At 36.8% G+C, this 27,456-nt stretch overlaps 1 long non-coding RNA gene across 1 annotated transcript; it reads left to right on the top strand.

Annotated features, from left to right (window-relative positions):
• The first annotated feature begins 760 nt into the window (after positions 1 to 760).
• Positions 761 to 15,853, top strand: LOC138922882 (uncharacterized). The gene is made up of 3 exons (XR_011436027.1): positions 761 to 887; positions 1,403 to 1,563; positions 12,446 to 15,853. It is a non-coding gene; the product is annotated as an uncharacterized lncRNA (long non-coding RNA).
• Positions 15,854 to 27,456: the final 11,603 nt, after the last annotated feature.

Raw genomic sequence — 27,456 nt, 5'->3', positions numbered from 1 at the left:
GACCCTAGAGATCAGTGCTTGCCTTATTTTGCAGAGGACTTAAATCAAGCAATTAAAATTATTGTTTTCTGATGTAATTCTGGTTTCTTGAAAATCTGAATAAAAACAACAGCAGCTTTAGAAACATTTTATATAAAAATTAACTGAAAGTTTAAATGTCTTCTCCTCATGCACCATGATCAGTCTCATAGTCTCCTCAAATTCAAATTTCTGTATAATAAAAAGTCATAGCAGAAGTTATCTTTTTTATTTACTCAAAACACATCGCTCTCTTTTTAGTACATTGTTTTATTCTTTTTAAGTTTTTTCTATCTTTATGAGGTATAATTGACAAATAAATATATTTAAGGAGTACCACCTGGTGTTCTGATATACATATGCCTTGAGAAACAACCACCACAGTCAAGCTAATTAACCTATCATCACTTCAAATGACCTTTCTATTTTTTTCTGGTGAGAACACAAGTTCTAACCTCTTAGCAAATTTCAAGTATGTGACACAGCATTATTAAATATAGTCACATTTCTGTATATTAGATATTCAGAATGCAGTCAGCTGTGTAACTGAAACTTTGTACCCCTTGACCAACATCTCTCCATTTCCCCCTCCTCAGTCCCTGGCAACCACAATTCTACTTTCTCCTTCTGTGAATTTGACTGTTTTGGATTCCAAAAATAAGTGAACCATGCAGTATTTGTCTTTCAAAAATATTTCTTAAGTATCTACCATGTCCCTGGGCTCTGTTAATCATTACTGCTCCTGCTTACCTAACCGCACTGAAGGAGCGGGATGATCCTGCTCATGACCCTCAGCTACTTTATTATGTTCCTTCCAAGGGTAATAGGGACAAGGCATCTGCTCATGTATACCAATCATAGGACTACAGGTAAGAATTGGGTTTCTCATTGTCTCACAAGGAAGCTATGTCTGGCTAGAACCAGTATACTAGCGTTTCTAAAGTTATTGCAAACATCCTGGATACCTGATAAATAATATAGTGTACTCACAGCATGATAACATATTTGATTTCAATTAAAATACCACATTTCCACAAAACTTTTGATTCTCTCCTTTCTATATAATGACAGGACCAGGAAAAGAATTTGCCACCCCAAAATATGCCTCTTTGACATAAGGGCTATTTTGGGCTGATGGTTAGTAAAAAATAGCAGGTGCAGGGAAAGCTCTGAAAACCTAGTAGAAGTTACCCTTTTGTAAGGGAAATTTATAAGAGAAATCACCACTTGTAAGGGTGCCTCCCGCTCTGTGCCAAGAAGAGAAGGATGACTCTAAATCTCTAGAAACTTTTATTAGTGGAGATAGCTTTAGCTGCATAACAACTTTACCCTGGTTTACTGTTCTTTTCCTAGTAACCTCCTGTAACTGACCCTATCTCCACAGAGGGTGGTAAAGCTATTTTTCAGGGGCAAGAGAGGAAGCCAGCCAGCATCATGCACAGAAGAGGAAATTTTGATCTTCCAGTGGAAACGTATCCTGCCAGCATTTCTGCATACCAGCCAGTCCTCCCTGATCCCTTAAACCTTACTCCATACCTTGGACAGGTGAGACAGATTTGAGAGCCTGGCCTCTTGTCTTCTTACCAATTAATTGCACAACAAAGCCTTTCCTCTTTCAAAGACTGATATACCACAGTTTCAGATTCTGTGTGCATCAGGTGGCAAGCCCTTGCTTGGTAACATCTATCATCATTGACATTTCTTTAGGTTACATTTTTATTATTTCACACTTACTGTTCAATAGCCTCCAGATTGGTCTTTACACCTATAGATTCACCATCTTCTATCTGTCTGCCACACTGCCACTAAAATAACTGTTTTCAAATGAACTTAACTGATATTCAGACATTTTGTTGAATATGCATAAAATATCTCTGGAAGTGTATATTCGGTACTTTTCACTGGCTGAGGGGAAAGAAGTGAACCATGGGAATATATAAACTATTCCAACAAAATACATTCAGAATAAACTAAATTAAAATAAATAAGTGAAAACTATAATGAGCAAGTCAGTTGTAGGATTGTAAATATGAATGATTCATAGTCACTTATAGGTACATATCCAAGTTCCTAAAATTTCCTCCCAGGTTTTCTCTGCTACACTTATCCACCTCATACTTTAAGTACAAATTTCAGTCTCTATAAGTGTCTGCATCTATATTTATTTATATCTATCTTCTATACATCTATCCCTCTATATTTATGCTATTTTGTATATCTGCATATTTATGCAATGTCTCGTCAATCTGGATACCCTTAACTTACCACGTATCTCATTCATCCACAAAGCACTTCTAAGTTATGAACCCTTCCATGAAACCTTTCTAACTATTCCAGACAAAAGTTATTGTTCTTTGAAAGTCACAATTTCTGTGAATCATCCTTTGTTTAGTTATTGCTTGGGTCACAGTGTGATGTAATTATCAGTTTATATATTTACATGGCTTTCTCTACAGCTAGAGTGTGGGTTCCTGGATATCGTGCACAACCTCTCTTTCAATTGTGTATCCTCCTCATATATTTCTATGTCTACCCAAGAATAGATGCATACACATAGAGGTATTATTGAAGCAGAACCCTTAGCTTTATTTTCTTCATCTGAAATATTTGGAGTAAGTCTGAGTCTCTTCACATCAGAAGTGAGATTGTACTCACTGTTCAAGTCCATGTATTTATTGCAGCTACCAAACTTGGATCCCAATTTTATCATCTAGTCTTCTGATCCTTCTTCTATACTATACTGACCTTCAACCTTTGATGCAAGGATCAAATAGTCATGGGTTGGAAAGCCTGATTTGCTATTAAAATTAAATTTACAATCTATGAAGCAGTATGAATTCAATTATTTATTATTTTTCCTGACAGAATTCTAGAGAAAAACATTGATATCCAAAACTCTTCAGATTTGGATGTGGACATCCTTTGGAGGTCTTAATCCTGCCTACTACAAGTTTTTTCAAGGGCATCTTATTTTATGTCATTCATGAGACCTTATATTTTTTAAAAAAAATGAATATAGAATTTCTCAAACCCTCTAGAGTGAGTGAGAAATTAACTCTCAAAATTTCATGCAAAAGAGATTCTTGACGGATAAAACCTAAATCTACCTACACCTGACTCTAACACAGAACCACAGTCTTGCTACTTAAAGTGGAGTCCACAGACCAGGACCTGCAGCATCAAGAACACCTGGAAGCTTGCTAGAAAATGCAGTCCTTGAGCCCAGTGGAGACCTGATGAGTCAGAAATTACATTTGAAGTACAAACCTTAGTGATGTGTATGCACAATGACATGAGAGAACTGCTGGATAGAGAAGGATTTCTCACCTTCTCACTGTTCACCTTTGGGGCTGGATAAGTATTTGTGCAGGGTGCTGTCCTGCGGATTACAAGACATGGATTTGTTCAGACATTGCCAAATATCCCCAGGGGCAAAATTACCTCTTGCTGAGAACTGTTGTCCCATATTTGAGAACTGCAAGTATCCTGACAGAATTTCAATCCCTTATTTGGGATCCCTTATTTTCAAAATATTATTTTATTTTCTTAGTGCAGTAACATTGACTTATAACATTATATAAATTTAGGGTGTACATCATGATACTTGAATTTCTTTGTAGTTTATATCACATTCATCACCCAAAGACTAATTACAATCCATCAGTACACACACCTGTCTGATCACCCCTTTCACTGTCCTGCCTCCTCTCTTCCCCTCTGGTAACCACCAATCCAATCTCTGTCTCTATGTGATTGTTTGTTGTTGTTTTTAACTTCTACTTATGAGTGAGATCATATGGTATCTGACTTTCTCCCTCTGACTTATTTCACTTAGCAGAATACCTTTGTGGTTCATCCATATGGTCACAAGTGGCTGGATTTCATCATTTCTTATGGCTGAGTAGTATTCCATTGTGTATATATACCATACCTTCTTTATCCATTTGTCCATTGATTGGCACTTGGGTTGCTTCTGATCCTTGGATATTGTGAATAATGCTGAAATGAACATAAAGGTGCCTGTATCTTTATGCCTTCATGTTATCATGTTCTTTGGATAAACACTCAGCAGTGGAGTAGCTGAATCGTATGGTGGTTCTATTCCTAATTTTTTGAGGGATCTCCACACTGTTTTCCATTGTGGCTGCACCAGTTTGTACTCGCACCAGCAGTGCATGCGGGTTGCCTGCTCTCCACATCCTCTTCAACACTTGTTGTTTCCCATCTTGCTAATTACAGCCATTCTGATGGGAGTGAGGTGGTATCTCATCATACATTTAATTTGCATTTCTCTGATAGTTAATGATGTTGACCATCTTTTCATACGTCTGTTTGCCATTTGTATATCTTCTTTGGGGAAATTTCTGTTGAGATCTTTTGCCCATTTTTTAACTGGGTTGTGAGTTTTTGAGCTGCTGAGATGTATGAGTTCTTTGTATATTTTGGATATTAACCCCTAATCAGATATATGGTTTGCCAATATCTTCTCCCAATTGTTAGGTTTTCTTTTCATTTTGTTGATAATTTTCTTTGCTGTACAGAAGATTTTAGTTTAATGTAGTCCTATTTGTTTCTTTTTTCTATCGTTTCCCTTGCCTGGTCAGACATGGTACTTGAAAATAACTGCTAAAACAAGTATCTAAGAGTGTACTTCCTGTGTTTTCTTCAAGAAACTTCATGGTTTCAGGTCTTACAATCAATTCTTTAATCCACTTTAAGTTGATTTTTGTGTATGGTGTAAGATCATGGTCTACTTTCATTCTTTTGCATGTGGCTGTCCAGTTTTCCCAACGCCATTTACTGAAGAGACTTTCCTTTGTCCATTGTATGTTCTTGGATCCCTTGTTGAAAATTATCTGTTCATGGATCTGTGGGCTTATATCCAGGATCTCAATTCTGTTCCATTGATGTGAGTCTCTGTCTTTTTGTGACAGTACCGTGCTGTTTTGGTTACTATGGCTCTGTAACATCTTTTGCAATTAGGGAGTGTGCTACCTCCAGCTTTGTTCTTTTTCCTCAGGATTCTGTTGGCTACTTGGGGTCTTTTGTTGTTCCATACAAATTTTAGTGTTCTTTATTCTATTTCTATGAAAAATGTTGTTGGAACTTTGATAAGGATTGCACTGAATCTGTAGATTGCTTTAGGATTTACGGACATTTTAATTATGTTAATTCTTCTAATCTAAGAGCATGGGATATCTTTCCACTTCCTTTTGTCTTCCTCAATTTCTCTCAACAATGTTTTATAGTTTTCACAGTGCATATCTTTCACCTCTTTGGTTAAGTTTATTCCTAGGTATTTTAGTCTTTTTTTGCAAGTGTAAATGGGATTATATTCTTAATTTCTCTTTCTGCTACTTCATTGTTAGTGTATAGAAATACAACTGATTTTTTTTTTAAAGATTTTTATTTTTTTCCTTTTTCTCCCCAAAGCCCCCGGTACAGGGTTGTATATTCTTCGTTGTGGGTCCTTCTAGTTGTGGCATGTGGGATGCTGCCTCAGCGTGGTTTGATGAGCAGTGCCATGTCCGCACCCAGGATTCGAACCAACGAAACACTGGGCCGCCTGCAGTGGAGCACGTGAACTTAACCACTCAGCTACAGGGCCAGCCCCACAACTGATTTTTTTATGTTGATTTAGTATCCTGCAACTTCCCCATATTCATTATTTCTAAAAGTTTTTTTGGTGGATTCTTTAGGGTTTTCTATACATAAAATCATGTCATCTGCAAATAGTGACTGTTTCACCTCTTCCTTTACAATTTGGTTCTGTTTTATTTCTTTTTCTTGCCTGATTGCTTTGGCTAAGATTTCCAATACTATCTTAAATAAGAATGGTGAAAGTAGGCATCCTTGTCTGGTTCCTGTTCTTAGAGGGATGTCTTTCAGTTTTTCTCTGAGAATGATATTAGCTATTGGTTTGTTATATATGGCCTTTATTATATTTAGGCTCTTTCCTTCTATATTCATTTTCTTCAGAGATTTTATCATAAATGGATGCTATGTCTTGTCAAATGCTTTCTATGCATCCATTGAGATGATAAAGTGACTTGTTTTCTTCATTTTGTTAATGTGCTGTATCACATAGATTTGCGGATATTGAACCATTCCTGTATCCCTGGGATAAATCCCACTTGATCATGGTGTTTGATGTTTTTAATGTATTGTTGTATTAGATTTGTTAGTATTTTGTTGAGACTTTTTGCATCGATGTCCATCACTGATATTGCCCTGTAATTTTATTTTCTTGTGTTGTCCTTTTCTGGTTTTGGTATCAGGGTAATTTTGGCTTCAAGGAAGGAGTTAAGAAGCTCCCTCTCCTCTGCAATTTTTTGAAAGAGTTTGAGAAGGATAGGTATTGAGTCTTCTTTGAATGTTTGGTAGAATTCACCAGGGAAGCCATCTGTTCCTGCACTTTTATTTTTGGTGAACTTTTTGATTATTGTTTTGATCTCCTTACTGGTGACTGGTCTATTCAAATTCTCTATTTTTTCCTGATTCAGTAATGAAAGGCTGTATGATTCTAAGAATTTACCTATTTGTTCACAATTATCCAATTTGTTGGTGTAGAGCTTTTCATATTGCTCTCTTATGATCTTTTGTATTTCTGAGGTGTCCATTGTATTGTCTCCTCTTTCATTTCTGATTTTATTTATTTAAGCTCTCTTTTTTTCTTGGTTAGTCTATCTAAAGGTTAGTCAATTTTCTTTATTTTTTCAAAGAACTACTTCTTGGTTTCATTGATTTTTCCTGTTTTTTGTCTCTTTATTTTTGCTCTGATTTTTATTATATCCTTCCTTCTACTGATTTGGGGCTTTGTTTGTTCTTCTTTTTCCAGTTCCTTTAGGTGCACTGTTAGATGGTTCATTTGAGATTTTTCTTTTTTGTTGAAGTAAGCCTGTATTTCTCTAAACTTCCCTCTTAGAACCACTTTTCCTGCATCCCATAGATTTTGGCATGTTGTATTTTCATTTTCATTTGTCTCCAAGTATTTTTTGATTTCTCCTTTGATTTCTTCATCTACCCAATCAGTGTTCAGTATCATTTTGTTTAATCTCTACATATTTGTTGCTTTTCCAAGTGTCTTCCTGTAGTTGACTTCTAGTTTCACACTGCTGTGGTCAGAAAAGATGCTTGCTATTATTTCAATCTTAAATTTGTATAGACTTGTTTAGAGGCTGAATATGTGATAGATCCTGGAGACTTTCCCATGAACATTTGAAAAGAATGTGTATTCTTCACTTGTTTTTTTAGGAACAATAACCCAGAACTAACATCTGCCACCAATCTTCCTCTTTTTTGCTGAGGAAGACTGGCCCTGAGATACCATCCATGCCCATCTTCCTCTACTTTATATTTGTGATGCCTGCTTCAGCACAGCTTGACAAGAAGTGCATAGGTCCACATCTGGGATCCGAACCGGCAAATCCTGTGCCGCTGAAGCAGAATATGTGAACTTAACCACGGCTCCACCAGGCCAACTCAAATTCTTCAGTTTTGGGATAGAATGTTCAATATACATCTACTAAGTGCATCTTATCTAATGTGTCATTTAAGGTCAATGTTTCCTTATTGATCTGCTGTTTGGATTATCTATCCATTGGTGAAATTGGAGTGTTAAAGTCTCCTACTATTCTTGTGTTACTGTCTGTTTCTCCTTTTATTTCTGTTAATAATTGCTGTATATATTTAATTGCTGCTATGTTGGCTGCACACTTATTTACAAGTGTTATATCCTCTTGTATTGTTTCTTTCATTATATTGTGCCCTTCTTTGTCTCTTATTAAAGCTTTTGTTTTAAGTCTATTCTGTCTGCTATAAATATTGCTACTCTAACTTTCTTTTCTTTGTCATTTGCATGGAGTATCTTTTTCCATCCCTTCACTTTCATTTTTTGAGTGTCTTTAGGTCTGAAATGTGTCTCTTATATGCAGCATTTACGTGGGTCTAGTTTTTTATCCAATCAGCCATGCTATGTCTTTTGAAGGAGCATTTAGTCCATTGACATTTAAAGTAGCTATTGATAATTACGTATTTATTGCAATTTTGTTACCTTTTGTCTGGGTGTTTTAGTAGTTCTTCTCTGTTCCTTCCTTCTTCACTTGTTCTCTTCCTTTGTGGTTTGATGTGTTTCTTTAGTGTTATGTTTGGGTCCCTTTCTGTTAGTTTTTTCTGCATTTATTATAGGTTTCTGGTTTGTGATTGCAATGAGATCCATATATGCTAATCTACGTATATAGCAATCTATATTAATTTGATGGTCTGTTTAGTTGGAACTTTTGCTAAAATCTCTACTCTATTAGACAATCCTCCCAGATTTATGTTTTTGATATCATATGTAACCTCTTTTTGTATGTGCATCCATTACCTTCTTATCATGGAAGTAGGTAATTTTAGTAGTTTTGTCTTTTAACTTCAGATCTTCAATAGTTGGTTGATCTGCTACTTTTACTCTACCATTGTCTTCACCAGTGATTTTATTGCCTTTTTATTTTTGATAATTTTCTTATTGCTATTTGTGGTTTTCTCCTTCCCACTTAATATGTTCCTTTAACATTTCTCGTAAGACTGGTTTCTTGGTGAAAAACTCCTTAATTTTTGCTTGACTGGGAAACTACTTTTCTCTCCTTCCATTCTGAATGATAACCTTGCTGCATAGAGTATTCTTCGCTGTAGGTTTTTTTCCTTTCACCACTTTAAATATATCATGCCACTACCTTCTAGTCTGTAGAGTTTTGGCTGAGACATCAGTTGACAGCCTTATGGACTTTCCTTTGTATATCACTGGTTGCATTTCTCTTGCAGTTTGTAGGATTCTCTCTTTATCTTTAATTTTGGACATTTTAATTATAATGTGTTTTGGTGTGGGTCTCTTTGGATTCATCTTGTTTGATGCTCTCAGTGCTTCCTCTACTTGGATGTCTATTTCCTTCCTTAGGTTAGCAAAGTTTTCAACTGTTATTTCTTCAAATATATTCTCTACTCCTTTCTCTCTCTCTTCTCCTTCTGGGACCCCTATAATACAATGTTAGTGTGCTTGATTTTTGTCCCAGAGGTCCCTTAGACTGTTTTTGTTCATTTTAATTCTTTTTTCTTTTATCTGTTCAGCTTGGGTGATTTCCTCTAGTCTTTCATACAGCTCGCTGATCCATTCTTCTATATCATCTACTCTACTATGTGTCCCTCTAGGCAATTTATCATTTCCATTATTGTATTCTTCATTCCTGATTGGTTCTTTTTCATATTTTCCAATTCTTTTTTGAAGTTCTCACTGAATCAATCCATTCTTTCCTAAAGACCAGTAAGCATCCATATGACTTTTGTTTGAACTCTTTGTCAGGTAGTTGTTTACTTCTGTTTCATTTAGTTCTTTTTATGGGATTTTGTTCTGTTCTCTTATGAGTTCTGTCCTCATTTTACGTCTTTGTTTGTGCTTATATCTATGTATTAGGTAGGTCAGCTACATATCCTGATCTTGGAGAGGTAGCCTTGGATAAGTGATGCCTTATGAGGCCCAGCAGTGTGCTTCTCTTGTCACCAGTTCCAAATGTTCCAGTGGTGACCTCCATTGGCTACATGCTTCCTTCTATTTTGGCATGTTTTCTTTTGCCGCAGGGAGGCCAGGCTGTCCCCTTGGCTGGTTGGTTGTAATGCTCAGCTGCATGTTGCTACTATGGACCCTCCAGTCAGTTTATAAGGCATGGAGAGCCCCCAGCACAGTTGGATGCAAGGTCTAAAGACACATTCCTTCTGTACGTTTTCTGTTAAGTGAGTAGACCCACAGTGTGGCTAGTTGTTATGCTCAGGGGCTTTCAATTGCTGTAGGCCTCTGTCCTGAAAGTCTGTCATCAGCTCTCTCAGGATTGCAGCTTAGTGGGGCTGGCCCAGGCATGGGAGCACCTGATTGTTTCAGGCTTTGGAAAGTGGAGCCAATTCTCTATGTAGCTGTTTAAGAAGCACAAGTCATCTGCAGCTGATAAGGTCCACAGGGGCACACACACCATCAACACAGTCCTGCCCTGTATGTATGTCCTGACCCCCTGATGCAGACCCACACACATGACTGCAGAGGACACACACACTCCCCCAATGCCCCACACACTCTGCCCACTCCTGGCACATGCCCTGCCACACAGAAGAAGACCCACTCTCCTGCCTGCAGAGGATCCAGGCACCCAGCATATGCAGGCTTACAAGTTGCCCAAGGGCTTGCTGTTGGGTGGGGTTGCTCTCTAGGGTGGGCTGCTTGACCTGGCTGAGATGGATTAACTTGGTGTTATAATAGGTGGGGCAGATCCTGGGCTGACTGGAGTTCTTACTCTAATGGCTTCTGTTATCATCTGTGTCAGCACACCTTTACTGGGTCACAACAATGGTTACCATCAATTTCTCAGTCCCTGGAGAGATCTCACCTCTCACTGAGATGCAACCAAAGCCTATCACGTGAGTCTCTTTTTGCCAAAGGACTGTGCACCATTCTTTCTGGTGACTTTAGGTTGCTTTCTGAAATGGGTAAATTTGTGCATGGGCCCTTTAAGAGCTGGATTCTTTCCACTTATGTCCAACAGGTTTTCTAGAGGGATTCCCCCATTGTAGTTAATAACCAGAAAATCCAGTTATTGTGAGACTTGTCTCAGTTGTGTTGAGTCCAAAGGATGCTTATAGTGGTAACCTTCTCCCCTCACATCACCCACTCCTCCAGGGAAAGCTGCAACCTTAGGATTGCTCCTGGCCAGCTGTGAAACACTGTGGCTTGTGAAGGCCTCTTCCACCTCAGTCAGGACTGTATCTTGTTGCAGGGGTACTTTTTATCCAGTTTTCAGTTCTCTCTCAGGGGTAATTGTTCCAAGAACAGTTGTAACTTGGTTGTGTTCATGGATGGAGATGAGTTCAGAGTCTGCCTACACCACAATCTTGACATGAACCCCATGATGAATGTTCTTATGTTAAGGTCATCTGATTAGCAATCTTAATTCTATCTGTTACATTAACCATCCTATTCAAAGATTCTGGGGATTAAGATGCAGACATATTTAGGAGGCTGTTATTCTACCTGAAGTATATATTTTTTAAAAATATGTTACTTGGTGTCACTCAAGGATCCTTATATAAAAGAATCAAACACAGACTTTATCACAGCCTTTGGAATTATCGAATACAATATACTTTCAAAATTATATATGGATACAATATTTGATTCAGAAGATTTAAAACTATCTACACCTGACTGTAACACAAGACCACAGCATTGCTGCTCAAATACTGGTCCACAGACTGGGACTTGCAGCATCAACATCACCCAGGAGCTTGCTAGGAATGCAGAATCCCTTTGCCCTCCAGGACCTGCTGAATGAGAATCTGCATTTGAGATAGAATTCTGGGTTACTTATATGTATATTGGAGAAGTGCTGGCCTAGAATAGATTTTCTCACATTCTCACTTTAACATTTGGGAAAAGATAATTATTTGTGTTGGATGCTGTTCTGTGTATTGTAGGTATTTAGCAGCATCCCTTCAGACACTGCCATAAATCACCAGAGGCAAAACCCTCTCTGTTTGAGAACCATTGGCTCAGAGCTTGAAAATCAAAAGCATTCTGCCAGAATTACAATCAATGCCTATCCCTTATTCTGTTTATAATTTTGGACAGATCACTAAACTCCTACAAGCTCCATTCCTGTAACAGGGAATGGAATTCATAATAGTCCTTCTTCACAGAATGGATTTTCCAAAAATTAAATTAGACAATGTTTATAAGGTGTTATGTTCAGATTATATAGCATACTATTTTATAAATACATCTCATAATTCACAAAGTTTTCATAATGTGGGGCTAAAGACAGTTCTTATCTTAGAAGTATGGAATTCTTCATTCATTTCACAAATATGTCATGAAACCAAGGAGTATAGTGCCCAGAGCTTTAAAGCAACACAGTTCTCTCCCTAGTTGAGGGAAATAATGACTTCCTGAAAATATCAGGAGTTGTGGCCCACCATAAGTCCACACTTTGAAGATCCGAGTCCCTAATCCAGGCAGTTGTTTCCTCAATCTAGAATCTGAGGAACTTGAACTCAGGGTTGAGATAGGATGCTGGGAGATTGGACCTCTGAAAGGCAGGAGAGTTCATGAAGAAGAAGTAAGAAAATCAGGATTCACTTAATTTCTAACATGATTACTACTGAAGAGAGAATCAGCAGGAAAAATTTCCTTTCTGTCCAGACCAGTGTCCCACAGGGAAATCGTGTGTTCCTAGGTGTAAGTAACAATGAAAACAGTGTCTAATGAGCAGATATAGGGAGCTGTAAATATCTCTTTTGCTGTAGTCCCTCATGTATGCATCCTTGGGCTGGGCAGGGCATGTCTGTTTCTTTTGGAGTCCTAAATATGGCTCAGAGACCAATGTTTAACTCCTTCCTATCTTGTCAGAGGACAGGACTTCAGTCTCCAAAATCAACTGTCCAGAGAGAAATTTGGACTTCCACACAGACTTCTCCCTCTCAGAGACTGCGCCCAGGGGAGTTTGAGAGCACAGAAGGTACTGCAAAGATTGAGAGAGAACAGAAAATGAGAATTTTTACCTGATGTCACCTGAACATTCTAGCCCAGAGACAAGAGACTTCCATGTTTGTTTGCTTGATTAAATGATTAATTTATAATGAAATTATATAATATTTAAAGAGAGAAATGACTGTTGGGCTCAGCAATACAAGAACCATTGTTGATAATTAAGTGATGGGCATGGAAGTCCATTTAGGTGAGACTGAAGAAAGAATGTGAGGCATAAATTGGTTCCAGTAAAATTAGAACATATCTGAGGAGTTTTGCAGCAAAGTGTGTAAGAAAATCAAAAGGTAGGTGTGGAGGGATTTTCAGTAAAGTGAGAGTCTTTAAAAAAATTTTAAGATGTAGTTTATTTAAATATGTTTTGTATTCATTAAAAAGATCTAGATCAGTGGCGGTCGATATTACCTTGCAACAGCAGTTTATGAGACTTGCATTTCAGAGAATCTTCTTTCACTGTGAGTACTCACAAAAATATTATTTAACACATGAAGAAGAGTGCTAAAGAGTTTTACTTTGCAATTATGTTATTACTACTAGGGATGCATATATATTTTGTGTTTATCAGATTTTCATTTTGTTGAAAATTGAATGTGTCAGTTCTTTGCACAGTTTATAGACTGGAGTCTGTGTTTATTGTTGGTTTTGATTGCATACTTTCAAACAAAAATTGGAATTTTTTCCACCAATTTTGCTGTTTGGCATTGAATTTCTTTATGTACAGATACTATTGGGGGAATTATGACAATTTATAAATTTTGTGTTGTCAAATCTATCTGTCTTTCATATTGTGCCACCCTTCATTACTTTTTAAATGTAGAAAGTTCTGTATCTTCTCTATCTTGTGAAAGACATTCTTTTGCATACAACTAATAATCACCTCTATCATGTTCATAAGCATATTTAAATCTATCTGTTTATATGGATAGGAATTACAACTTTATATATTGCTTCTTCCACTGCTTTTCAAAAATTATCTTTTATATTTTCATTTCCAGGACCTTGACCCTTTATCTTAACTTAGAGACCCATGTTGATGTGATTAAAGTATTGTATTTTGCAGCTTTTGTTTTAGAAGTTACTCTTAAAGTTTAATTCAGTTTTGCTTAACTGTTATTTGACTCCACTCGATTTAGCCTGGTCTTAGTTTCCCTGCCATTGTTTTTATTTTACAAATTATACATTTTTAAAAATGTTTTTCTGTATAAATGCACACATTTATGAAACCACAAAAGATAATAAAATAAATGAAGTCCTGCAAATGTATACTTTACATCATAATGAAGAAGGCCTAGTACAATGAAATAAATGTGATATGATGTAGTGATCTCAGGGTTAAGTACATGAAGAAGGAGGATAAATAGCTGTGCCAGGAGTAGGATTCTATGGTATATCTAGGGAAGCCTTTGCCTACTGGACTAGGAAGAGAACCAGGACTAGTCTATTCATTGGATGTGTCATAAAACAGATCAAAACTTAAAGCCCAACAATAACAAAGGAAAGAATGCCACAAAAAAAATGAGAGAAAGGACAGTCTTATCCACTATCACACCATATAAAAACAAGTGTGGTCAGATACACATGAGATAGGTACAGGGATAACTATTAGATCAGGGGCCATCAGAGGTGGATGCCATGATGAAGCAAGTGGAACAATAGGGTTGCAGCTCCTTGACTCTGGGGAACTTCAGCACCTACTCTGCATGCTTGTTCTCTCTGGACCCAGCTCTACTGCTGGGCTCTTCATTCATATTGTCTTTCTCTCACTAGCAGGTACTGGTGTTCTTTTAAAAGTATTCTTGCATTTTCTGCAGTGGATAAGAAACTTTTTCCCTGTGTCCCAAATAAGGCATGTCTTTTACATTATGATCCAGCATATGTGCACATACAAACAGAAATAAACACGTATGCACACATACACACACACTCAACTGAACAAAAAGAATCATGAAATAATTTGGCACGTACTTTTATATGTTTGATATACTTTGATATTTTCTTTTGTGCTTTGTTTATTCTATTGTATTTAGTTCTTTAAAAACATAGTCTGACACCTAACTCAGTCCAGATCTCAGAATATGGGAAACATTCCTCTCTTGTCCTCCATATCAGCATTCCCATGTTTCTGTTCTTTCTCCCATCATCAGCAATTTCTCTGAGAACACATTCTCTCATTTCTTCATGCAATATGTATTTGTTGAGCGATTACTGACAACTGAACTAAGTCTAGTTGGGGATGGAAAAGTGATATGTGTATGTAACATTGTTACATGCCTCAAGTTTCTCACAGTCTGACAGGAAAAAAAGACACGCAATTTATAAAAATTAATAAAGGATGGCCTTTACAGCTAAATTAAGTGCATGAAGAAGAGCCTTTTTTCTGTGGGAATATTTTTTAAAAAGTTAACTAAGGAGATGATCTACATAGTCTAAAAATGAGATGGAGGTTTGGAGATGGAGAGGGAGTGAAAAATTCCAAATAGACCAGTGGGTGAGACTCTAAGCAAAGGAAAGTGGTGTATAAAGATAGCAAGCATTAAACCTGTGCTGTCAAGTGAAGCTGCTAGTCAAGTTTAATGCTTAGAAGATCAATGTGGCAAGGGTAGGTCAGGAAGAGGGTGAAGCTGGCAGAAACATCACTGAGAGCCAAACCTCATGTTTGAAGCTACAGAATTTTGGCTACATTTTTCAGGAGTGTCACTGATGTCAGTCGACAGTTTCGTGATCAGCTTTGTAGAAATATCTTTCCAGGTCAATGTGACTATCAAGTAGAGGGGTGTCATCCTGTGATACATAGCAGAGATGACAAGGACCTAAAATAAGTTTGTAGAATTGGGAACTGAGAGGTGAGGAAGCATTAAGGAAGTTATAGAAGTAGAATAAAAAAATCAACCAAATCTCATCACTAGTGATATCTGTTTTCTAAGGTGAAGGAACTATGCCAAGATTTTTGTGTGTATTATTATCTCTGCCAACCACCTTAAGAGAATGGATAGGGCTTTTCCCTGTGCTTGAGTGAAGATATTAGCATTTAGAAAGATTTCTTTGGCTCTCCAAGTTCAAACAGCCGTAGATTCAACATTCAAAAGTTGGTTTTCTGATTCCAAAAGTTTGGCATTTAATGTCAGTTAGAAAAGACTTCTAGTATTTCACCTTTAAAATCCCCCACTATTGTACATTGTATCTTTGCTGATGTAAATTGTGGGTTTACTTTCGTTGCTAATTTTTCTAATGGGATGATCAATCTGTAAGTTGTCTTGACATCATAAAAATTACTACTCTTCTCTTTGGTGTGAATTATTTTTTGCTGCTTCATTAGTTATTCTTGTCTCCATGGGAATATAACTGGGGTTGAATTGCTGTCAGAACCAAGGAATCTTCCTCCTCATCCCACTCTCTCAGGGGTCACATGAGCTTACTAGATCTTTTGTTCCCCTCATGTCCATTACTTTCCTCACTCTGTAGGTTCTTTAACAGAAATTATATATATATAATCTTCAACTACAGCACACAAAATGGGCATACTAAAATGGAGCCCCTTGTGTACATGTCCATGGCAGGCTTATCAACTGGAATTTGAATCCTATTTCTACTTATTTAGGGGAAAGATAATCTGATGTTCACAGCTTATCTTGTATCATTTCTTTCCTAATTATTGTTGCTGGAGGTGAGAAGAGCCTGATCGTAAAATGGCCTGTGGAAGTCATAGTGCACTTTGTGCGCATGTGTGTGTTGTGAATTATGAGCATCTTTAGAGTGGGGATACCTGAGTTGATATACTCCAAAATGTAACTCCCAAAATACAAATGCAAGAATATTAATCAACTGATGAAAATAAAGTGGAGATCTATTTCTAGGCACAAGATTCTTTGAAAACAATATTAATCAAGTGAGAGGAACAGCATGTGAAGGAAAGTCTCCTTGTGTCTTGAGTTTCAGCTGTAGCGGGGAGGCCATCTCAGTCCTCAACATCCTCCGACACTATCTCTCATCACTCTCTGTTCAGTACATTCTCCTTACATATTACCACCTTTTGAGCTTTGATTTTCTGAAACAAATGACCCTTTCTCAGGGTCTTTGCAGTGGCCAATTCCCCTACAGGGCTTACTTCGCCAGATAACCTCACCTCACTCAACCTCTCCTATTGCAGTCTCTGTTCAAATGTTACCTGCTTGCCAGCTGTGCCTGAACATCCAGTTAAAAATAACACCCAAATCCACCCTTTCTGTACTTGCTCTTTTTCATAGCACCTGTCAATATCTGATGATATGCAATTTTTGTATTGTGTTCTTTCTCCATCACAGACTGTAGAGATATTTGTTACTCAGAACTCTATACTCTTTGCATCGGAGATGATCAGTCCTCAATTTATATTCCCCAAAGGCATGACAGAATTTCTCATTAAAAGCATATGTGACCACTTTGGGGAAAAGCTGAGGGTAGGATAGGAATTACTAATCAAAGATGGCATGGGAGGTTCCATAAAAATGAAAAATTCCATGCAAAAATTAAAGATATTAATTTATTGCATATAAAATGTAAATTCTAACATTTGAACTGCGTTAGTAATGCCCATTGGTGTGAAAATTATTCAGAGTATTTTTTCTTTCCTGGTAGTCATGTCTAACACATGGAACCAAGAAATAATACACAAATTTCAGAATTTCTTCTTGAATTTTGAGGAACCAGAATTTCAGTCACTCATTTTATAGATTTTTCCTCTCCAGGTACCTGATCACTGTGTTTGGAAATCTGCACGTTTTCCTGGCTGTCAGCCTAGACTACCACCTCCACACACCCATGTACTTTTTCCTCTCCAACCTCTCCTTTGCAGACATCTATTTCGTCTCTATAACTATCCAAAAGTGGTTGGTGAACATCCAGACCCAGTGAAAAATTATAAGCTATGAAGCCTGCATTGTATTTTTTCATTCTTTTTGCAGTTTCAGACATCTTTCTCTTGACTACAACTGCTTCATGGCCACCTGCATCCACTGCAACACACAGTCATCATGAACAATTGGCTGCATGGACTGCTCTTTGTTCTGGTTACCTGGATCATGTGCTCTTGAATTCCGTGTTTCACAAGAATGCTGTTGAGACTGTCCTTATGCACAAACTCGGAAATCCCCCACTTTTTCTGTGAACTCAAGCAGATGGACCAACTTGCTTGTTTTGACACCTTTTTTAAATGACAGAGTGCTGTATTTTGCAGCTGTGCTGCTGCATGGTGATCCTTTTCTTCTGAAAGCACGCTTTGTTAAGAAAACTTTTCTAAAAGGGCCAATTGTCCTACAACTGGGGAAGTGCCTATGATTGCAGAGGTCAAAGCCTCCAAGTCAGAAATTGTCATTCTTTGATCAGACATTGAGAGTAGAACTTACTCCTTTTAAGTGTTTCCTTAAGTTTTTTTTTTTTTTCAACTTCGCTATTCAAATTAAGTAACTCACTTTATTAAGATTTCTGGTCTCTCTGATATCTACCATTTTTTCCCGTGTTCTTTTCCTACTTCAGAAAATTTATTCCTAACCTTAAGTTACAAATTTATGGAAATATCCATTCACCCAGTAAGACAACATGGATTTTTTTTCTTTTTATTGAAGTAATTTTATTGGGATTATAATGGTTTGTAACATTGTGTAATTTCAGGTGTACATTATTGTTTATCACTTCCTGAATAACTTCATTGTGCTCACCCCAAGTAGTCTAATTTCTATCCATCACCATGCATATGTGCCCCTTTGTCACTTTCGCCCAGCCCACAACGGTCTTCCCCTTTGGTAACCACTAATCTGTTCTCTTTATCCATGTATTTGTCGTCTTCCACATATGAATGAAATCATGCAGTATTTGTATTTCTCTGTCTGGCTTATTTTGCTTAACATCAGACCCTCCAGATTCATTCATGTTGTTGCAAATGGGACAATTTGGCACCAGGGACCATAAACAGATCTACCCAGTGGGGCAGCCGCTCTCCAGGCCAGAGAGAGCATTCATAGGACTGCTGAGCCCTGGAAGAGTGATCGGGTCCTGGGTGGCTGTGGAGAGAGTCCCAGCAGCCTTGAGCCTGGTGGGTAGAGGGAGCTCATTGTTCCCCTGGGGTGCCTACAAGCAGCTCTAGCTCCGGTCCCAGCAAGGAAGCCCCACCTGCCTGCCAAGCACAATGTGGATTTTTAACAACAATTTTTTCTCAAATGACATATATCATACCAAATAATTTTGTTTGTTTGTTTTACTAAAACAACAGTCATGAGTTGCACTCCTACTATGGAAAAAACTACATTTGGCAACTAAGGTCATTTATAAAATTTTAAAGTAGAAGGAAATCTAAGACCACAGTTTTTCACTTATGCATACATTAATCCTTTGTATATTACTACCTTAACGGCTCTTCTGAAAATGTAGATATTAACATATAATGTATTTAATATCTGATCATTGGGGTTGTTTTTTTTTTTTTTTTGAGGAAGATTAGCCTGAGCTAACATCTGCTGGCAATACTCCTCTTTTTGCTGAGGAAGACTGGCCCTGAGCTAACATCCATGCCCATCTTCCTCTACTTTATATGTGGGATGCCTACCACAGCATGGCTTGCCAAGTGGTGCCATGTCCACACCTGGGATCGGAACTGGTGTACCCATGCTGCCAAAGTGGAGCCTTCACACTTAACTGCAGAGCCTCTGGGCTGGCCCCTGATCATTGGGTTTTATTCTCCTTATTAGGAATTTGCTCTCTTATTCAGCTCTCTTATACAGTGTCAACAATGCCAACCATAGTCCCTATGGAAAACTGATCATCAAACATATGTCTGCAGGAGGAGGCTTCATTGAAAGACAAATTTTAATAAATAGATTGACCTATGTGACCTTAGAGTTAGAGTTGACCTTATATATGATGGAGCAAAATTTAAAGTCATACAAACTATTACTATGAAAAACTATTTCTTTTTCATGCTGTACATATACTCATTAGAGCATAGAGGATTGGTGTCCATGTGTAAAGGAGTTTAGACATATGAGTGAAGAGTTGATTGTCTTTTTAAAACATTTTTATTCAATTAGCTTCCTGTTTCTGCTAGAAAACTTCCAGTGCCACAGATAAGATGACTCCTTGCATTGCTCTAAACAAAAAATCTTCTGCTTCTAAATGTTTTTCATAATCACTAACAGGGTGGTGAATGATCATTACCATTATCACCCACTATATAGCTCCATTATGCTCAAGAATCTATTTACCTTTATTGTCAAAGAATGACTCAAGAGAGACCTTTAAGTCTTGTCCAATTTTGTGAATCAGGATCACCAGTTTTTCTATACAACTATGCAAGTAGTTTCAACCTCTCTTGGTTACCTAGAGAGAACCCTGATGAAACACTTTTTAAAATAATTGTCTGAAATAACAGACCATGAATGCTGTCTTCAAATATAAGAACCAATGCCAAAGATAAGCAGCAGCTGATTATTATTATAATTGTCCTCACTTCTGTTAGCTTTGATTATTGCATTGGCTAGACATTGTTGCATGAAATGCCATCCTAAAAGCAAATGAAGGGATTATATGGTAGGCCTCTGAGCTCTGCTGGTCCCCGCATGAGTCTATAGTCAACTGTGAGTCTATCCAGTATGCTTCTAAGGCTCTTCCTTGATGTGTGGCCATGGTGCTCTTCTCACTTGAACCAATATATGATCAGTTTACTCTATTGCTGTATCAGTTTTTATCTTCTGTTTTACCAAGAAAAAAAGCGTATCAAGTGTGAATTGCTTTAATTTACTATTATTATGTCTATATTCATCTAGGACACTCTTCTTTTTCCCAGATAGAAGAGATATCTCCTACCACTGCTCACTGTGAATCGGCTACCAGTGCTCTAGATTCCTCTTTGATCCATGCACCCTAGATTGTTTACTTATGACTAATTTATTGAAGATAATCACATACTACATCCTGCATATATTTAAAAAGCACACTTTGATGAAAGAAGGCATACAAAAATTACAATAGATGCTGTATGTTTCCATTTGTGTATCACTCATAGAAGTACACAATATACTTTAACGGTATTTTATGCAATTGTTAAAAATTTAATGTCCCTGAGCCTCACCTTCCTTGTTTCTGAAGATAATCTGGGACAGTAAACATAACTTTAGATGTATGTTACAAGATATAAATGAAATATATGTACATATTTTGTTGAGTCTGAAAATATGTTCAAAGATAAAGTTGTATGTGTGTACACACGTGTATGCATTTGTACACATTTATATTTCAAATGAATATATGCACACAAACACAGGTTCATTTCTAGTCATATTTTATGTTGAAAGGAAATGAGAGAAAGTTGGAGAAGATAGAAATGAAAAGAATGAATGTTTGAATTAACACAAAATTAAAAGGATGTAGAAATTTAGACAGAAAGATTTAAAGAAAATGCTATACATAAATTTAAATGATGAATTGTTTTTCATATCTTAATGTCTCAAAGTCATCAAAGACTGAATTACACTTTCTCTTAAGCAAAGGGAAAATCTGCACCAGCTAAAGAGGCTGAATATATCTGAATAGATTCTACATTTCTTCTTCTACTTTAAGTGAGATTATGCAAAACACCTTTGCACAGGAGAAACTAAATGAGTTCATCAAGAAGCTTAATCTCAGTTTCCTAAAAAAAAATGCTATTTGGTAAATGTTTGTATTTAATTCCTAATGTTAATAAAAAATTACCACACTAGTGATTTAAAACAAACACATTTATCCTCTTACAGTTCTGAAGGTCAGAAGTCCGAAATAGGTCTCACTGGGCTAAAATCAAGATGTTTGTCAGAGTATATTCCTTCTGGAGGCTTCAAGGAATACTGTTTACTTTCCTATTCTAACTGAGATTATAGTGCAAAAAGTACAAATATATGTCTTATAACTAACAAATATTTCATATGTGACACCTCTTAACTTGTGATAAAAGTATGAAATTCCTAATTGTTTTTGGCAAGTGTGTTGAAACATGTGTGTAGTGCCCAAGGTTTATATTGAGGAAACTAAAGTTCTCCCTCTTTATGAAGAGAATAGCTATTTTCCACAGATATTAAAGGCTGATTTTCCACCACAAGTCAATATGTTGAAGATTTAAGGCATCTAATCTAGACAGAATCCTCAGTCCCGAATTTGTAGAAAATTTAAAATCAGTGTTGGGATAAGGTGCTGGGAAGTTAGACCTCTGAAATCTGGCAGAGATCATGAGGGGGGACTAATAAAAACTGCATTCACTGGATTCTAACCTGATCTATTAGGAGCATAGAATCTGCAGGGAAACATTTCTTTCTGTCCAGACTAATGTCCCACAGGGAAATCAGTGCTTCGAGCTTTGAGGAACAAGAGTGAAATGTGCCTAATGAGCAGACACAGGGAGTTGTAAATAGCTCCTCTGCTTGTCCCTTCTGCAAGCTTGGGCTGGATGGGAAGTGGTTGTTGTTTTTGGAATCTTAAGTTTGGCTGGGAGACTAATGCTTGACTCCTTCCTGCTGCCTTATGTAGAGACAGAGCTTCAATCTCCCTCATCAAACATCCACGAGGAATTTGGACTTCTACTCGGCAAGCTTCTCCTCTGAGTTCCTAACCAGGCGAGTCTGAGAGCCCATTGGGTACTGTTGGAAAAGGCGAGAATCAAAGCAAGCACACACACCTGAGGTCAGTTGAGAGCCACCAGCCTAGGCCAGAGCCAAGACACTGCTACAGTTGTTTGCTCACCTGATTAATGAATTAATCAATTTATTTATCATGCTAAAAATAGAAATGAGTATTGAACTCAGCAATGCATGGGTGATTGTTCACAATTAAGTGATACACCACAATTAGAGAAGGGAAAGAAAGGCATAAAGTGCCTCCAATAGAATAGAACATATCCAAGAAGTTTTGCAGTCAAAGGGTGTAGGAAAATATGGTGTCATGCAAGGAAGGATGTCCAGTGAAGTCAGAGCATCTCCTTTTTTTTTTTTTAATGGGGCATATTCAACTGTGTCTTCATATTGATGAGAAAGACCCAGACTAATGTGTTACTTGCAAATATTTCCTTGCAACAACAGTTCATAAGACATTCATTTCATAGTATCTTCTTTCCCTCTGGGTATTCACATTAAAAAAAAAACAACAACAACGCTTTGACTTGATAAATAAAAAGGGGCATGCTAAATAACTCTACCCTGCAATTATTTCATATGCATGAGCTGAATATACTTGTGGGTTAGTTATTCAACTGTTTTCTCTATTCTAAAATGTACAAGTACTTTATACATTTGTGAAATGAGATCAGAGTGATTTTATACTTGTTTTTGATTGCATTCTTCTAAACAAGGAACTACAGTTTTTTTCACTAATTTTGTTCTTTGTCATTGAATTATTTTATGTATAGATGAATATGTGGGGAATCATGTTTATTAGTAATGTGGGGTCAAATTTATCACTCAGTCATATTGCGTTCTTTCTATTGCTTTTTTAGATTTTATTTTTCTTCCCGAAAGTATTTAGCTCTCACTTTTATATTCTTCACTTGTGAATATTTGCTATAAACAAAAGTCAAAGTAAATTTTCTTCTGTACACTTAATGCTAATGTCACCCTTTATACATATTACCAACTAGTTTTTACATCCTTTTCATTCCCTCTTGTTCCCTTTGGCCCTTTTTCAGTTAGATCTATTTCTAAGAGTCACATTATCTTTGACCATCAACTGAAAGACATTCGTTTTTACACTTGATTAAAGGTTAACTTCAACTTCCATAACTATATTTGAATCCACATATCTTTATATAAGAAGAAATTATAACTTAGATACTGTTCTTTGCAAAGTTTAAAAGCCATTCTATTTTATTCTTTTACTTCCACGTCTTTGGAAATTTAATCTGGAATTACTAACCCATGTTGATATTAGTAAATTATTATTATTTTATGTTTATATATGTTAGTTTTAGATTCTTATTCAATTTTGCCTCATACAGCTGTTTTGAAACCACTACACTTAACCTAATTTTATTCCTCTTGACAATATTTATTCCATAAGTTCTTAGTTTCTTTTAAAATTATCTTTCTATGCTATGCACACATACATATTCATACTCTTTTAACAAAATCATGAGTTCTTGTGCCCATAATAAATCCTCTTTATGTCTTAGTGAAATCTTGTTTTCTGTGTCCACTCTTCCTTCTTACTCATTAATAGCTCATGGGCCTATATCCAATAATTAGTGCAAAGCCAATTAATTATTTAAATGTCTACAAAATGTTATGGCTGTGCTATTCACACTTACATATTCTCTCTCAATACATTACTATTATAACAATTGTACAAAAGTATTTTGAGATTGTTATATTAAAACTCTGCTTCTCCACCAGAGGCAATATTGTTCCCCCAAAGACAGGAACATCCAGAGGACACTGAGGAACAGGCAAAGACATATTTGGCGTCACATGAGGGGCTGTCAGTAGAGGCTGAGGATGCATCCTCAGCATCCTACAATGCACAGGACAGACCCCACAACAAAGAATGACCTAGCCCAGAATGTAAATAGTGCCAAGAGTGAGAAATCATGAGTTAAAAAAAATCTATATTTTGATACTTATAGCTGTCTTCAGGTTGTTTTCCCAACATGTAACACTTCACAATTTTGCCAGCAAAATTAGAGAATTCTATTTTGCTACCTGTTTAGAAATTCCAACTCCAATCAATGTGAGAGATCTTTAAAACTTGAGGACCTCACAGGTTGAGGAATGTGAAAGAGATTTCTTTTTTTTTGAGACTATTATTGAATTTAAGCAAATATTCATATACTTGATCCCCATGGTCATTATTATATACCTATTATTATTATATGTCTTTGAGTTATGTTTCTATTATTCTACAGTTAGCAGCATTTCAAATATTTTTTTCGTTTATTTTTATTTTTTTATTTTCTTTTTTAAAGATTTTATTTTTTCCTTTTTCTCCCCAAAGCCCCCCAGTACATAGTTGTATATTCTTCGTTGTGGGTCCTTCTAGTTGTGGCATGTGGGACGCTGCCTCAGCGTGGTCTGATGAGAAGTGCCATGTCCACGCCCAGGATTTGAACTAACAAAACACTGGGCCGCCTGCAGTGGAGCTCGCAAAATTAACCACTCGGCCACGGGGCCAGCCCCAGCATTTCAAATATTTTTGACAGATTATTGTTTATTGATTTTATTTTTTACAGATTATTGTTTTTGGTTGGATTTACTGTCTATAAAAAGTTTTAAATTTTATATAGTTAAAAATCTCTATCTTCTTACTTCAGGTTTTCTTGCCTTAATTATGGGTTTGCCTACTTGTAGCTTTTATTTGTAGTTTATTTTACATGTTCACCTATTTTTATCTACATGTTCCCCTGAAATGTACTATTTCCCTTTATATTGAGGTCTTTAATCCCTCTGATATTTTAAGATGTGTGAGATAGACAGTCACTTCATTTTCTTCTAGACGGACAGCCATTTATGCCAGCTTTTATGAAACAATACACCTTCACTATCTAAACTGAAGTACACCTTGTCATATATTAAATGTCCATATCTACTAAGAAATAATTTCTGATTCATTCAATAAATAATAACAGAGCATCTGCTACATGCCAGAGAGTTCTAAGTACATTTTATGTTGTAGTCTGTTATGTCAAGGGCTTTGCTAAATGAATTATTGATCCATGTTGATATTGTTCAATTACTGTTATTTTATGTCCCATTTCAATTTGTTTTTGATGTCCCATTCTATGTTGTGTAATAGAGTTGTATGAAACAACTCTATTTAACTGGCTTCATTATCTCTGCAAATCCCTTTATTTCATAACTCTTCATTTTCATAAATTTGTTTCTATATAAGTGCACGTATATTCATATACCATTTTGACAAACTACAATAGAAAATTCAAGTGGAGGCCTTGCTCATTTGGAACTTACATTAGAAAGGTGAAGTCACAGTACAATGACATAAATGTGTGTATGACATAGGGTCCCAAGGCATAAGTCTTACGAAGACAGTTATTCAAAGTCAGAGGATGGATTGGCACGACATGTACAGAATTTCGTAGAGTATAGTCTGAAGAGGCCTTAGCATGTTGTACAAAGGCCAGAATCAGGAATAGAGTATGCCCATTACATTTGTCAAAAAAGAGATCAAAACCTAAAGATCAAGAAAAACAAAGAAAAGATGCACATAAGAAAAGTGCGGTGCCGGCTCCGTGGCCGAGTGGTTAACTTCGCGTGCTCCACTGCGGCAGCCCAGGGTTCAGATCCTGGGCGCGGACATGGCACCGCTCATCAGGCTACGTTGAGGTGGCGTCCTGCATCCCACAACTAGAAGGACCTGCAACTAAGATATACAACTATGTACAGGGGGTTTTTGGAAGATAAAGCAGATTTAAAAAAAAAAAGAAGATTGGCAACAGTTGTTAGCTCAGGTGCCAATCTTTAAAATAAAAAAGAAAAGAAAAGTGCAAGTGACTTGCCTCACCTCCCAAGAGATCATATAAAATCCAGCTGATCAAATAAATATAGAAACAAGTCTTCTACTGCTTCATATATAAAATGTCGAACTTTTGTTTTTCTTTGCATATTTTCATTTGTGAAGTGTTGATTGATTCCCTATCAAACTTCTTTTCTTTGGAGTATTTAATCTGTAAGGTGATTGACACCATATAGATATCACTACTTTTGTCTTCTGGCCAAAAATATGTTTACTCCTTTATCAATTTTCTGGGCATCAAGGAGATCTAACAAGTGTTGGATTGTTGCCAAAACCAAGGATAATTTTTCTTCTTTGTAAATTCTCAGGTACCATCTGAACTATTAGATCTTTTTTACCCCTCATGCCCATCTCTCTCTCTCTCTCTCTATCTGTCACTGTCTCTCTCCCTCTCTCACATGTGTTCCCTCTGTTTATTGAATAGGTTATTTATGTTTCTTTAACTACAGGGCAGAAAATGAGCTTATCCAACCTGGATTCTCAGTTTTATTTCTCCACAGGGGGCTCACTATTGGAATTTCAAATACTGTTTCTACATTATTTAGGGTAATAGTAATTGATGTGGCCAGCTTAAGTTATATGTACTTCTAGCTTATTATTGGGGCTGCAGGTGAAAAAGTCATGGTAAGAACACAGTCCAGGAAACATTGATCTGACATGTATGTGTGTGCCTTGTGGAATGTGAGCCATTATCAGAACAGGGGTACAGTCTCACATATTCCAAGGTGACACTTACAATGCAGAGGCCAGAACTCAACAGATGGTGTTAAGGAGGGGATCTATTTCAATTTACAGGATGACTTTGCAACCAGATTTATAAAGCACATGAGGATATACAGTGTGGATGAGTGAGTCCTTTTGTCTTGAAGTTTAACCATCACAGAGACCACCTGTCTCTTCAAAATTGTATGAAACCATCTCTATCACATTTTATTTATTATTCCCCTTATCAGACTTGCTTCCTCTTTTTGATAAATAAATGAAGTTGTATAATCCTCAGGGCCTTTGCAGTAGTTGTTCCCTCTGCCAGGCACACACTTCCCCAGGTATGCTCTTGGCTCCTGCCTTCTCTTCCTTGAGTTCTCTGTTCAAAAGTCGCCTTATTTACTGGTGTTTACTGAACACCAATGAAAAAATAAAACTCCTACCTATTCTCTACTTTATACTGGCTTTTCCTTTCTTCACAGTACTTGTCATCATCTGGCGTATTATATACTATTTTTATTTGTTTTTATTATTTCACCATCATTAGATTGTGGTGGCTTCTGTCTTTCAGCACTCTATACTCATTGCCTGTAAAGTGCTTGGAACATGTTCAAAACTTAATAGATATTTCTCAAATGCATGAAAGGTATACTCAG

The sequence above is a fragment of the Equus caballus genome, unplaced genomic scaffold, assembly GCF_041296265.1.
Source record: "Equus caballus isolate H_3958 breed thoroughbred unplaced genomic scaffold, TB-T2T haplotype1-0000016, whole genome shotgun sequence".
Taxonomy (NCBI): Eukaryota; Metazoa; Chordata; class Mammalia; order Perissodactyla; family Equidae; genus Equus; species Equus caballus.
Note: the sequence above shows the minus strand (reverse complement) of the source record. Positions and strands in the feature narration are given on the sequence as shown.